The sequence below is a fragment of the Ovis aries genome, chromosome 3 (genome assembly GCF_016772045.2).
Source record: "Ovis aries strain OAR_USU_Benz2616 breed Rambouillet chromosome 3, ARS-UI_Ramb_v3.0, whole genome shotgun sequence".
In the NCBI taxonomy this organism is placed as follows: Eukaryota; Metazoa; Chordata; class Mammalia; order Artiodactyla; family Bovidae; genus Ovis; species Ovis aries.
Genome location: NC_056056.1, coordinates 161,994,093 through 162,007,260, shown reverse-complemented (window position 1 = coordinate 162,007,260; position 13,168 = coordinate 161,994,093). Strand labels below are relative to the sequence as shown.

At 39.1% G+C, this 13,168-nt stretch overlaps 1 pseudogene; it reads left to right on the top strand.

The window, feature by feature from the left end:
* The first annotated feature begins 10,546 nt into the window (after positions 1 to 10,546).
* LOC105612246 (small ubiquitin-related modifier 2-like) lies at positions 10,547 to 11,289 on the top strand (annotated as a pseudogene).
* The last annotated feature ends 1,879 nt before the right edge of the window (positions 11,290 to 13,168 follow it).

Genomic DNA, 13,168 nt, shown 5'->3' with positions numbered 1-13,168 from the left:
GCAAAGAGTCAGACATGACTTAACACTTTCACTTTTCACAATGTATTCAAGTTCCATCTATGTAGTCACAAGTGGCAAAATTTCATTCTCTTTTATAGCTGAATGATATTCCATTGTGTGTGTATATATATATACGTATGTATATATGTACATATATGTGTATGTATGTGTATATACACCACATTTTCTTTATCCATTCATCCATTGATGAACAACTTAGGTTGTTTTCATCTCTCACTATTATAAATAATACTGCAATGAACATTAGCATGAACATATTTTTGAGTTAATGCTTTCAATTTCTTCTGATAAACAGAAGTGAAATTGATAGATCATATTGTTTCTGTTCAGTCGCTCAGTCGTGTCTGACTCTTTGCCACCCCATGGACTGCAGCATGCCAGGCTTCCTTGCCTTTAACCATTCTGGATGGACCGTATGCTGGTTCTATTTTTAGATTTTTGAGAATCTTTCATATTGTTTTCCATAGTGACTGCAAACTTTATGGTTCTGCCAATAGTGCAGAAGAGTTCCCTTTTCTCCACATCTTCTTCCTGTTCAACATTTGTTATTTCTTGGCTGCGTGGCATGCAGAATCTTAGTTCCCCAACCAGGGATGAACCTGTGCCTCCTGCAATGAAAGTCCAGAGCCTTAACTACTGGACTACCAGGGAAGTCCCATTGTCTTTTTGATAATAACCATTCTAGAGGTGTGAGGTGATATCTCTCTGTGGTTTAGATTGCATTTCCCTGATGATTACTGATGCTGCACACCTGATTTTCATGTGCCTGCTCGTCTTGTCTTCTTTGTAAACATATGTATTCAGATCTTCTGCACATTTTACAATCAGACTGTATGTTTTTTTGCTATTGAGTTATATGAGTTCTTTATAGATATTGATTATTAACCCTTTATCAGGTATTGTTTGCAAATATCTTCTTGCATTCAATACGTTGCATTTTCATTTTGTTGATGTGAAACTCCCTTTGCCATGTGAGAGTTTTTTAGTTTGATGTATTCCCACTTGTTTATTTTACTTTTATTTCCTTGGTTTGGTGTCAAATCCAAAAACTCATCCCCAGGACCAATGGCAAGGAGCCTACCACCTATGTTTTCTAGTTTGTTAATTGTTTAACACACTGATCCTGAGAGATAATGACTTGTGGTTTTTTCCTCCTAGTTCTTTTCCCGTCTTTCTCATGTTTTGGTAACAAGGGTATACTAGCCTCAAAACATAAGTTCAAAATGTTCTTTTTCTTCTTACTCAAAGGAGTATATGAGATTGTAATAGTCTTTTATTCAATTTTTCTTAATAGAAGTCACTTGTAAAACCATCTTGGCCTAAGTTTTCTTTGTAGAAAGATTTTAGACTAAGATTCATTTTCTTTAGTAGTTTTAGGACTATTTAAAGCTTTCAATTTCTGGTTGGATCAGTTTTAGTAACTTATATTTTTTAGAAGTTTATCTAGTTTATGTGATTTTTCATATTTATTATCATCAAGGTGTTCATGATATACTTTTACTGTCTTTCTAATCTCTGTAGCATCTGTAATTTGGTTCCTCTTTTAATTTTTCATGGATTATTTTTTTCCTCATTCTTGTTATTGGTCAGTCTCTCCAGAGGTTGTTTAGTTTTGTTAGTTTTTTCAAAGAACCCATTTTTGGCTCTGTTGAGCTTCTGAATTATATTTATTCTCTATTTTATTAATTTCTGCTCACTTTATTTTCCTTCTGCTTTGGGGGGCTTAATTTTCTGTTCATTTTTTCAACTTCTTTTTAAAAATATTGAGATATTTTTGTCTTACAACATTATAATAGTTTCAAGTGTCCAACATAATGATTTGTATACATTGCAAAATGATAAGCCTGATTAACATCCATAACCACACATAGTTACAATTTTTTTCTTGTGATTAGAACTTGTAGGATCCACTCTCTTCACAACTTTCAAATATATAATGCACCATTATTAACTATATTCATCGTGCATAACCCCAGCACGTAAACCGTGTTCATGGATCAGAAGAATCAATATAGTGAAAATGAGTATACTACCCAAAGCAATCTATAGATTCAATGCAATCCCTATCAAGCTAGAACTGTACATGGAACAACAGACTGATTCCAAATAGAAAAAGGAGTATATCAAGGCTGTATGTTGTCACCCTGATTATTCAACTTATATGCAGAGTACATCATGAGAAACGCTGGACTGGAAGAAGCACAAGTTGGAATCAAGATTGCTGGGAGAAATATCAATAACCTCAGATATGCAGATGACACCACCCTTATGGCAGAAAGTGAAGAGGAACTAAAAAGCCTCTTGATGAAAGTGAAAGAGGAGAGTGAAAAAGTTAGCTTAAAGCTCAACATTCAGAAAACTAAGATCATGGCATCTGGTGCTGTCACTTCATGGGAAATAGATGGGGAAACAGTGGAAACAGTGTCAGACTTTATTTTTTTGGGCTCCAAAATCACTGCAGATGGTGATTGCAGCCATGAAGTTAAAAGACGCTTACTCCTTGGAAGAAAAGTTATGACCAACCTAGACTGCATATTAAAAAGCAGAGACATTACTCTGCCAACAAAGGTCCGTCTAGTCAAGGCTATGGTTTTTCCTGTGGTCATGTATGGATGTGAAAGCTGGACTGAGAAGAAAGCTGAGCACCGAAGAATTGATGCTTTTGAACTGTGGTGTTGGAGAAGACTCTTGAGGGTCCCTTGGACTGCAAGGAGATCCAACCAGTCCATCCTAAAGGAGATCAGTCCTGGGTGTTCTTTGGAAGGACCGATGCTAAAGCTGAAACTCTAATACTTTGGCCACCTCATGTGAAGAGTTGACTCATTGGAAAATACTCTGATGCTGGGAGAGATTGGGGGCAGGAGAAGGGGATGACAGAGGATGAGATGGCTGGATGGCATCACCGACTCAACGAACGTGAGTTTGAGTGAACTGCAGGAGTTGGTGATGGACAGGGAGGCCTGGCATGCTGCAATTCATGGGGTTGCAAAGAGTCAGACATGACTGAGCGACTGAACTGAACTGAGCTGATCTATCAAGCTACCAACGGTATTTTTCACAGAGCGAGAACAAATCATTTCACAATTTGTATGGAAATACAAAAAAACCTTGAATAGCTAAAGCAATCTTGAGAAAGAAGAATGGAACTGAAGGAATCAACCTGCCTGACTTCAGGCTCTACTACAAAGCCACAGTCATCAAGACAGTATGGTAATGGCACAAAGACAGAAATAGAGATCAATGGAACAAAATAGAAAGCCCAGAGATAAATCCACACACCTATGGACACCTTATCTTTGACAAAGGAGGCAAGAATATGCAGTGGAGAAAAGACAATCTCTAATGAGTGGTGCTGGGAAAACTGGTCAACTGCTTGTAAAAGAATGAAACTAGAACACTTTCTAACACCAAACACAAGCATAAACTGAAAATGGATTAAAGATCTAAATGTAAGACCAGAAACTATAAAACTCCTAGAGGAGAACATAGGCAAAACACTCTCCAACATAAATCACAGCAGGATCCTCTATGACCCACCTCCCAGAATATTGGAAATAAAAGCAAAAATAAGCAAATGGGACCTAATTAAAATTAAAAGCTCCTGCACAACAAAGGAAACTATAAGCAAGGTGAAAAGACAGCCTTCAGAATGGGAGAAAATAATAGCAAATGAAGCAACTGACAAAGAACTAATCTCAAAAATATACAAGCAACTCCTGCAGCTAAATTCCAGAGAAATAAATGACCCAATCAAAAATGGGCCAAAGAATTAAACAGACGTTTCTCCAAAGAAGATATACGGATGGCTAACAAACACATGAAAAGATGCTCAACATCACTCATTATCAGAGAAATGCAAATCAAAACCACAATGAGGTACCATTTCACACCAGTCAGAATGGCTACGATCCAAAAGTCTACAAGCAATAAATGCTGGAGAGGGTGTGGAGAAAAGGGATCCCTCTTACACTGTTGGTGGGAATGCAAACTAGTACAACCACTATGGAGAACAGTGTGGAGATTCCTTAAAAAACTGGAAATAGAACGGCCATATGACCCAGCAATCCAACTTCTGGGCATACACACCAAGGAAACCAGAATTGAAAGAGACACGTGTACCCCAATGTTTATCACAGCACTGTTTACAATAGCCAGGACATGGAAGCAACCTAGATGTCCATCAGCAGATGAATGGATAAGAAAGTTGTGGTACCTATATACAATGGAGTATTACTCAGCCATTAAAAAGAATACATTCGAATCAGCTCTAATGAGGTGGATGAAACTGGAGCCTATACAGAGTGAAGTAAGCCAGAAAGAAAAACACCAATACAGTATAATAAGCATATATATGGAATTTAGAAAGATGGTAACGATAACCCTGTATGCGAGACAGCAAAAGAGACTCAGATGTATAGAAAAGTCTTTTGGACTCTGTGGGAGAGGGAGAGGGTGGGATGATTTGGGAGAATGGTATTGAAACATGTATATTATCATATGCAAAATGAATCGCCAGTCCAGGTTCGATGCGTGATACAGGATGCTTGGGGCTGGTGCACTGGGATGATCCAGAGGGATGGGATGGGGAGGGAGGTGGGAGGGGGGTTCAGGATGGGGAACACGTGTACATCGGCGGCAGATTCATGTCAATGTATAGCAAAACCAATACAATATTGTAAAGTAATTAGCCTCCAATTAAATAAATTTATGTTAAAAAATAAAAATAAATAAATAGATAATTTTTTTAAAGTGAAAATAATAATAATAAAATTGGAATCAACTTCTTGAATGCTTAGCTCCTTCATTTCCAGTGTTTCCTCTTTCATAATAGGAACATCTCATAAATTTCTTATCAAGGACTACTTTAAGTATCTCTCACAAGATTTTTTATCACTATTTTAACTTCCTTATATAATTTAAAAATGAATAATACTTTCCTATGATTAAAACCCAGAAATTTTAAAATTATAGAAATTTAAAAATTATAGAAAAGTGCATAAAAAAGAATTATAGAAAAGTGTACAGTGAAAAATCTACCTCCCAAACTTGTCTCCCATCTGCTCAGTTCTTATTGTGCCCTCCCCCCACCACCAAGGTAACCGTACTGTTAGATTTTCATGTGTCCTTTCAGTCTTTGTGCATTTATGAGTAATTATGACTAGAGATTCTTTTTTCCTGGTCCCTTTGTTCACACACAGATAATAGGATATTAAATGCATGGCTCTGCAGTTTATTTTTATTCCCTTGAATAAAAATTGTGTTCCTCTTAGAGTTAATTGTGTTTCCCCCTTAGAGTCTTTTCAGCAACAATATGTATAGAGTAGCCTCCTTTGTTTTTATGGTTGTATATTATTTCATCTAGGAATGTTCTGTCATTTTGTTCCTAGTACTATCCTGATTAAAATGGTTCCCCCAATCATTTGTTATTCCAAAAGTTTATCACATTGTACATATATAAATATAACATGTTTTTGTGCTTAGTCATGCAAGAGAGTCGTGTCTGACTGTTTACGACCCCATGGACTGTAGCCTGCCAGGTTCCTCAGTCCATGGAATTCTCACGGCAAGAATACTGGAGTGGGCTGCCATGCCCTCCTCCAGGGGATCTTTCCAACTCAGGGATCGAACCCAGGTCCCCCCTATTGCAGAAAGATTCTTCAATGTCTGAGCTACCAGGGAAGCCCAAGAATACTGGAGTGGGTAGCCTATCCCTTCTCCAGGGGATCTTCCCAACCCAGGAATCAAACTGGGGTCTCCTGCATTGCAGGCAGATTCTTTACCATATGGACATATACATACATCCATAAAAGTATAGTTACTTTGCAAAGAGTCAGACATGACTGAGCGACGAACATTGGGGGAAAGGTATGTTTATTTAAAGATTTCATTTTAAGAAACATTTTATTATGGAAATTCAAAACAAATATAAAATTAGAAATATTATAATGACTCCCTATGTATCCCCTGGCTTCAACAATTAAGGCCAAACTCATTTCATTTATCCCCTGCCCACCTCCCTGTACTACCCCCCACCACTCACAGATTATTGGGAAACAAATCCCAGACATTATATTGTGTCATCCTTATGTGAAACATATTTCTGTTTTTACCTCTAAAAGATAAAGACTCTTTTAAAAATATAACCACATACTGTATCACATGAAAAAATTAACAGTAATTCTTTAACAGAATCAAATATTTGATATTTCCAATTTTTCTAATTTTTTTAAAAATCTATTCTTTAATTGTATAATACCTTTACAATCTTGTGTTGTACAACAACATGTGTTCTGCTGTACAACAACGTGAATCAGCTATGAAAGTGTTGGTTGCTCAGTCATGTCTGGCTCTTTGCCACCCCACGGACTGTATCCCACCAGGCCCTTCTGTCCATGGAATTCTCCAGGCAAGAATACTGGAGTGGGTAGCCAATCCCTTCTCCAGAGGATCTTCCCAACCCAGGGATCAAATCTGGTCTCCTGCATTGCAAGCAGATTCTTTACCATGTGAGCCACCAGGGAAGCCCAAAAAAACTTATAGTGCATGATACAGGGATTAAACCTGTGACCTGGTGTCACTAGCACCATGCTTCTATGTATACATATATCCCCTCCCTCTTCAACCTCCCTCTCACCTCCCATCCCACTCATCTAGGTCATCACAGAGCACAGAGTTAAGTTCCCTGTGCTCTACAGCAGCTTCCTACTGTGCTATCTCTTTTACACATGGTAGTGTATATATGTCAATGCTACTCTCTCAATTCGTCCCACCCTCTCCTCTACCCACCCCACATTCACGTCCTCTGCACCAGATTTTTCTAATTATCTCAATCTTTTTAAATAAGAAAACTGTACTTGGCTTTTTTGAATCACAATCCAATAAGGCCTATATTCTCCATTAGATTGTTATAGCTCTTAAAATTTCCTTTAATCTGTGGATAATTCCACCATCATTTTCTATTTCCTGTCCATCGTTTGTTAAAGAAACTAAATATTTGCCTCCTTGTTTTCCGTAGTCTTCTTTTGCTGATTGCATCCCCAGGGGTCTTTTGATGTTTTCCTCAGTCCCTCTGTGTTCTCTGTAAATTGGTAGTTAAATACTGATCACATTCAGATTTCTTTTTTCTCTCTTTTGTTGATTCTACAAGTTTTGCTATAATGATATTTTCATTATCAATTAATTACAAATGTTTTCTAGTTACATTCTGATTTCTACTTTGTCATCAACAAATGACAGAAAGAACATGATGATCACACAGGATATTTACAGGGCCAGGCCTGACGCACTTGACGCACCACTGGACAAAACTCAGTTACACAGTTCGATCTAACTACAGCAGAGACTAGGAAATGTAATTTAGCTGTAGGATAGGTAAGAAAATTAAACATGTTTGGTGAACACAGGATGTGGCTTTTACCTGAGTCCATTCTTTTAGTCACCAAATATGCATTTTATGTTTACTCACACACGTATATCACACACTTGCCTCAAGTTTTGAGAGAACCCAAATTCCCAACTAGTACTTGCATTAAGTTCAGCCCAAAACCTCAGAATGAAGTCTTCTTCCTCAGTTCCAGGTGTGGCTCCTCTCTGCCTCCACCCTCTCCCACCCCTGGCGTAGGTACAGAAGAGCTGCAAATAAACACTCAGATAATCACGATGGTGTGATCACTCACCTAGAGCCAGATATCTTGGAATATGAAGCCAAGTGGGCCTTAGGAAGCATCACTACGAACAAAGCTAGTGGAGGTGATGGAATTTCAGTTGAGCCATTTCAAATCCTAAAAGATGATGCTGTGAAAGTGATGCACTCAGTTCAGTTCAGTTCAGTAACTCAGTTGTGTCTGACTCTTTGCAACACCATGAACCACAGCATGGAAGGCCTCCCTGTCCATTACCAACTCCCGAAGTTTACCCAAATTCATGTCCATTGAGTCAGTGATGCCATCTAACCATCTCATCCTCTATCGTCCCCTTCTCCTACTGCCTTCAATCTTTCCCAACATCAGGGTCTTTTCCAATGAGTCAGCTCTTCGCATCAGGTGGCCAAAGTACTGGAGTTTCAGCTTCAACATCAGTCCTTCCAATGAACACCCAGGACTGATTTCCTTTAAGATGGACTGGTTGGATCTCCTTGCAGTCCAAGGGATTCTCAAGAGTCTTCTTCAACACCACAGTTCAAAAGCATCTATTCTTCTGTGCTCAGCTTTCTTTATAGTCCAACTCTCATATCCATACATGACTACTGGAAAACCATAGTCTTGACTAGATGGACCTTTGTTGACATAGTAATGTCTCTGCCTTTTAATATGCTATCTAGGTTGGTCATAACTTTCCTTCCAAGGAGTAAGCGTCTTTTAATTTGATGGCTGCAATCACCATCTGTAGTGATTTTGGAGCCCCCAAAAACAAAGTCAGCCACTGTTTCCACTGTTTCCCCATCTGTTTGCCAGGAAGTGATGGGACCAGATGCCATGATCTTAGTTCTCTGAATGTGGACTTTTGAGCCAACTTTTTCACTCTCCTCTTTCACTTTCATCAAGAGGCTCTTTAGTTCTTTGCTTTCTGCCAAAGGGTGGTGTCATCTGCATATCTGAGGTTATTGATATTTCTCCCAGCAATCTTGATTCCAGCTTGTGCTTCTTCCAACCCAGTGTTTCTCATGATGTACTCTGCATATAAGTTAAATAAGCAGGGTGACAATATACAGCCTTGACATACTCCTTTTCCTGTTTGGAACCAGTCTGTTGTTGTATGTCCAGTTCTAACTGTTGCTTCCTGACCTGCATACAGATTTCTCAAGAGGCAGGTCAGGTGGTCTGGTATTCCCATCTCTTTCAGAATTTTCCACAGTCTACTGTGATCCACACAAAGGCTTTGGCATAGTCAATAAAGCAGAAGCAGATGTTTTTCTGGAACTCTCTTGCTTTTTCCATGATCCAGCTGATGTTGGCAATTTGATCTCTGGTTCCTCTGCCTTTTCTAAAACCAGCTTGAAATTTTGGAATTTCATGGTTCATGTATTGCTGAAACCTGGCTTGGAGAATTCTCAGCATTACTTTACTAGCATGTGAGGTGAGTGCAATTGTGCAGTAGTTTGAGCACACAATATATGCCAGCAAATTTGGAAAACTCAGCAGTGGCCACAGGACTGGAAAAGGTGTTTTCATTCCAATCCCAAAGAAAAGCAATGTCAAAGAATGCTCAAACTACCACACAATTGCACTCATCTCACATGCTACTAAAGTAATGCTCGAAATTCTCCAAGCCAGGCTTCAACAGTACGTGAACCATGAACTTCCAGATGTTCAAGCTGGATTTAGAAAATTCAGAGGAACCAGAGATCAAATCGCCAATATCCGTTGGGTCATCAAAACAGCAGGAGAGTTCCAGAAAAATATCTATTTCTGCTTTATTGACTATGCCAAAGCCTTTAACTGTGTGGAACACAACAAACTGTGGAAAATTCTTCAAGAGATAGGAGTACCAGACCACCTGACCTGCCTCCTGAGAAATCTGTATGCAGGTCAGGAAGCAACAGTTAGAATTGGACATGGAACAACAGACTGGTTCCAAATAGGAAAAGGAGTATGTCAAGGCTATGTATTGTCACCCTGCTTATTTAATTTATATGCAGAGTACATCATGAGAAGCGCTGGGCTGGAGGAAGCACAAGCTGGAACCAAGATTGCTGGGAGAAATATCAATAACCTCAGATGACAGCAGATGACACCACCCTTTGGCAAAAAGCAAAGAACTAAAGAGCCTCTTGATGAAAGTGAAAGAGGAGAGAGAAAAAGTTGGCTTAAAGCTCAACATTCAGAAAACTAAGATCATGGCATCTGGTCCCATCACTTCATGGCAAATAGATGAGGAAACAATGGAAACAGTGTCAGACTTTATTTTCTTGGGCTCCAAAACCACTGAAGATGGTGACTGTGGCCATGAAATTAAAAGATACTTGCTCCTTGAAAGAGAAGTTGTGACCAACCTAGACAGCGTATTAAAAAGCAGAGACATTACTTTGCCAACAAAGGTCCATCTAGTCAAAGCCATAGCTTTCCCAGTGGTCACGTATGGATGTGAGAGTTGGACTATAAAGAAAGCTGAGTGTTGAAAAATTGATACTTTTGAACTGCGGTGTTGGAGAAAACTTTTAAAAAGTATTTATTTATTTATTTTAATTGGAGGCTACTTACTTTACAATGTTTTAGTGGTTTTTGCCATACACTGACATGAATCAGTCATGGGTGTACATTTGCACCCCCCATCCTGAATCCCTCTCCCACCTCCCTCCCCATCCCATCCCTCAGGGCCATCCCAGTGCACTGGCCCTGAGCACTCTGTCTCATACATTGAACCTGGAACCTGGACTCTTGAGAGCCTCTTGGACTGCAAGGAGATCCAACCAGTCCATCCTAAAGGAAATCAGTCCTGAATATTCATTGGAAGGACTGATGCTGAAGCTAAAACTCTAATCCTTCAGCCACCTGATGCAAAGAACTGACTCATTTGAAAAGACCCTGGTGCGGACCTGGTACCTCTTTTGTGAAGCGGCAGCTGAGGAGACTCCGGCGCTCGCCATGGCGGACGAAAAGCCCAAGGAAGGAGTCAAGACTGAGAACAACGATCATATTAATTTGAAGGTGGCGGGGCAGGATGGTTCTGTGGTGCAGTTTAAGATTAAGAGGCATACACCACTTAGTAAACTAATGAAATCCTATTGTGAACGACAGGGTTTGTCAATGAGGCAGATCAGATTCCGATTTGACGGGCAGCCAATCAATGAAACACACACCTGCACAGTTGGAGATGGAAGATGAAGATACAGTTGATGTATTCCAGCAGCAGACAGGAGGTGTCTACTAAAAAGGGAACCTGCTACTTTACTCCAGAATTCTGTTCCTCCAGACCAAGAAGACATTCTCAATTAGAAAACCGCAATTTGGTTCCACCACATCCTGACTACTACAGTTTAGTTTCTCTATTCTTCCATTTTCCCCTTCCCCATTCCTTTATTGTACATAAAGTAACTGGTGTATGCGCACAAGCATATTGCATTTTTTTTAACTAAATGGCCAATGGTATGTTTTGATTGACATCAAATGGAGGTGGGATGGGGAAAAATACTGATTCTGTGAAAATACCCCCTTTTCTCCATTAGTGGCATGCTCATCAGCTCTTATCTTTATATTCCAGTAAGTTATTTTGCTCTCACTGTTTAACAAAAAAAAGAACAACATAAAAATTCTTGCATACCTTGTTCGATTGGAGAATTTTAATGTTTTTCATTTATCATTGTAAAACCAAGGACAATTTTATAACTTTTTTGTATGTAGCTGTTACATGTAGGGCAATCTGTCTTTAAGTAGGGATAAATTACTCTAAAAGAAATGAATCCTAGATAGTTTTTCCTTCAAGTCAAGTGTCTTGTTGTTTAAATAAACTTCTTGTTTAAAAAAAAAATGAAAAGACCCTGATCCTGGGGAAGACTGAAGTCAGGAGGAGAAGGGGACAATAGAGGATGAGATGGTTGGATGGCATCACCAACTCAATGGACATGAGTCTGAGTAAACTCTGGGAATTGGCGATGGACAGGAGGCCTGGAGTGCTATAGTCCATGAGGTTGCAAAGAGTTGGACACGACTGAGTGACTGAACTGGACTGAACTGAAACACTCACACTCAGGAAAGTAAGAATGGAGGGAAGACCAGCTGTGATCAATGGTGCTTAGTGACCTGGGCATCTGGCAGAGCAGGCCAACAATTTCTCTGATTATATTCTGGTTCTATAATTCGAATTAATGTTGTTATCTTTATTCTCCATGACTCATGGATCTGCCTTTGGCATGGGTGGGAGCTTGCTTTTTTTCCCTATCCTCATGATTGCATCTCAGGTTCTTTGGAGAATACTCTCTCCTTGGGGCTATAGAAGTTTTATAGCCAACTTCCTATATGTAGAAATTTGGATGCCTTATAGTGGTTTTACATTTGAACCATCAGAGACAGTTTGTGGTTTCTATGCAGTGCAATGATGCAAAAACTTAGAGGAGATTTTTATGCCCTCTTAATTCAAGACAGAACACATTATTAATCTGTGTTTTGCCACAAGACAGGACACTCATGAGACTTATTGGTCAAGGCCTTCTCAATTTTGTTTCCCACTTTTTAAGTCTTGAAGCAATAGATTTTTCCAACACTTTAAGACCTAATGTTTCTGAACATGTAATTCCCTTCAATATTTGCTTGCAAAAAAAAGGCCAGTTCTCCCCTGAACTCATCTCTTTTTTTTGTAATGCATCCAAAATTTTCCAGTACATGCTGGCCATTTGATTCTTTTCAACACTTTCGTTTGAGCTCAGTGGCATGTCGTGTGTTTTCCTGATTATTTCAGGCATCATTTTACCAAGGACTTTGTCACCATGTAACATGATGTTCCAGATAGTGTCTTTGGTCTCTCAACTTAATACTTATCCTTTTAGAACATCTTTTCTAATGTCAAGTAAGACTGCTTTCCTCATCATGTGGTTTCCTGTCAGGTCATGGTAGCAGTGAAGGGATGATGACACCCACTGCACTTCAGTGATGACAGCGGAGGCAATAGGGTCCTGAGTTCCTGTTCAGGCAGCTGGATTTCAAGAGCAGCAGCCGCAGTGCTCAGCAATGGTAGCTTTTAGGGAACACCATTTCCCCTTTTGCTCCTCTGGGAGTTAGTGACTTCCTGCACTTGCTAATCATTGAATAGTTTTATCTTCCTCTTTTTTCCTGCTCTATCCCTTGTGAGAGTTTGTAAATGATTTTCTGTATTAAATTCTGTCTATTTGATACCCAGAATTGTTTCTGTTTTCTTAACAGTGTTTACTGTCTTGCTTGCTAACACAAATAAATCTCCATCCTTTGAGCCTCCAGTATAATTTTCTCATTGGCAGCCACCTGGTTGCTATGTTAGTTTCATATGTTTTTGTTTTAATTATAGCAGCACTTCACTTCCACTACCGTAACCCTGATACTTAACCCAGACAAAGAACTACAATAAAACTACAGACAAGTATCCTGTATGAATGAACATAATGTAAAAATCTTCAATAAAGATTTATATTCTTTCTATTCTAGCAAATAGAATTCAGCAACAACAGAAGGGATTTCCC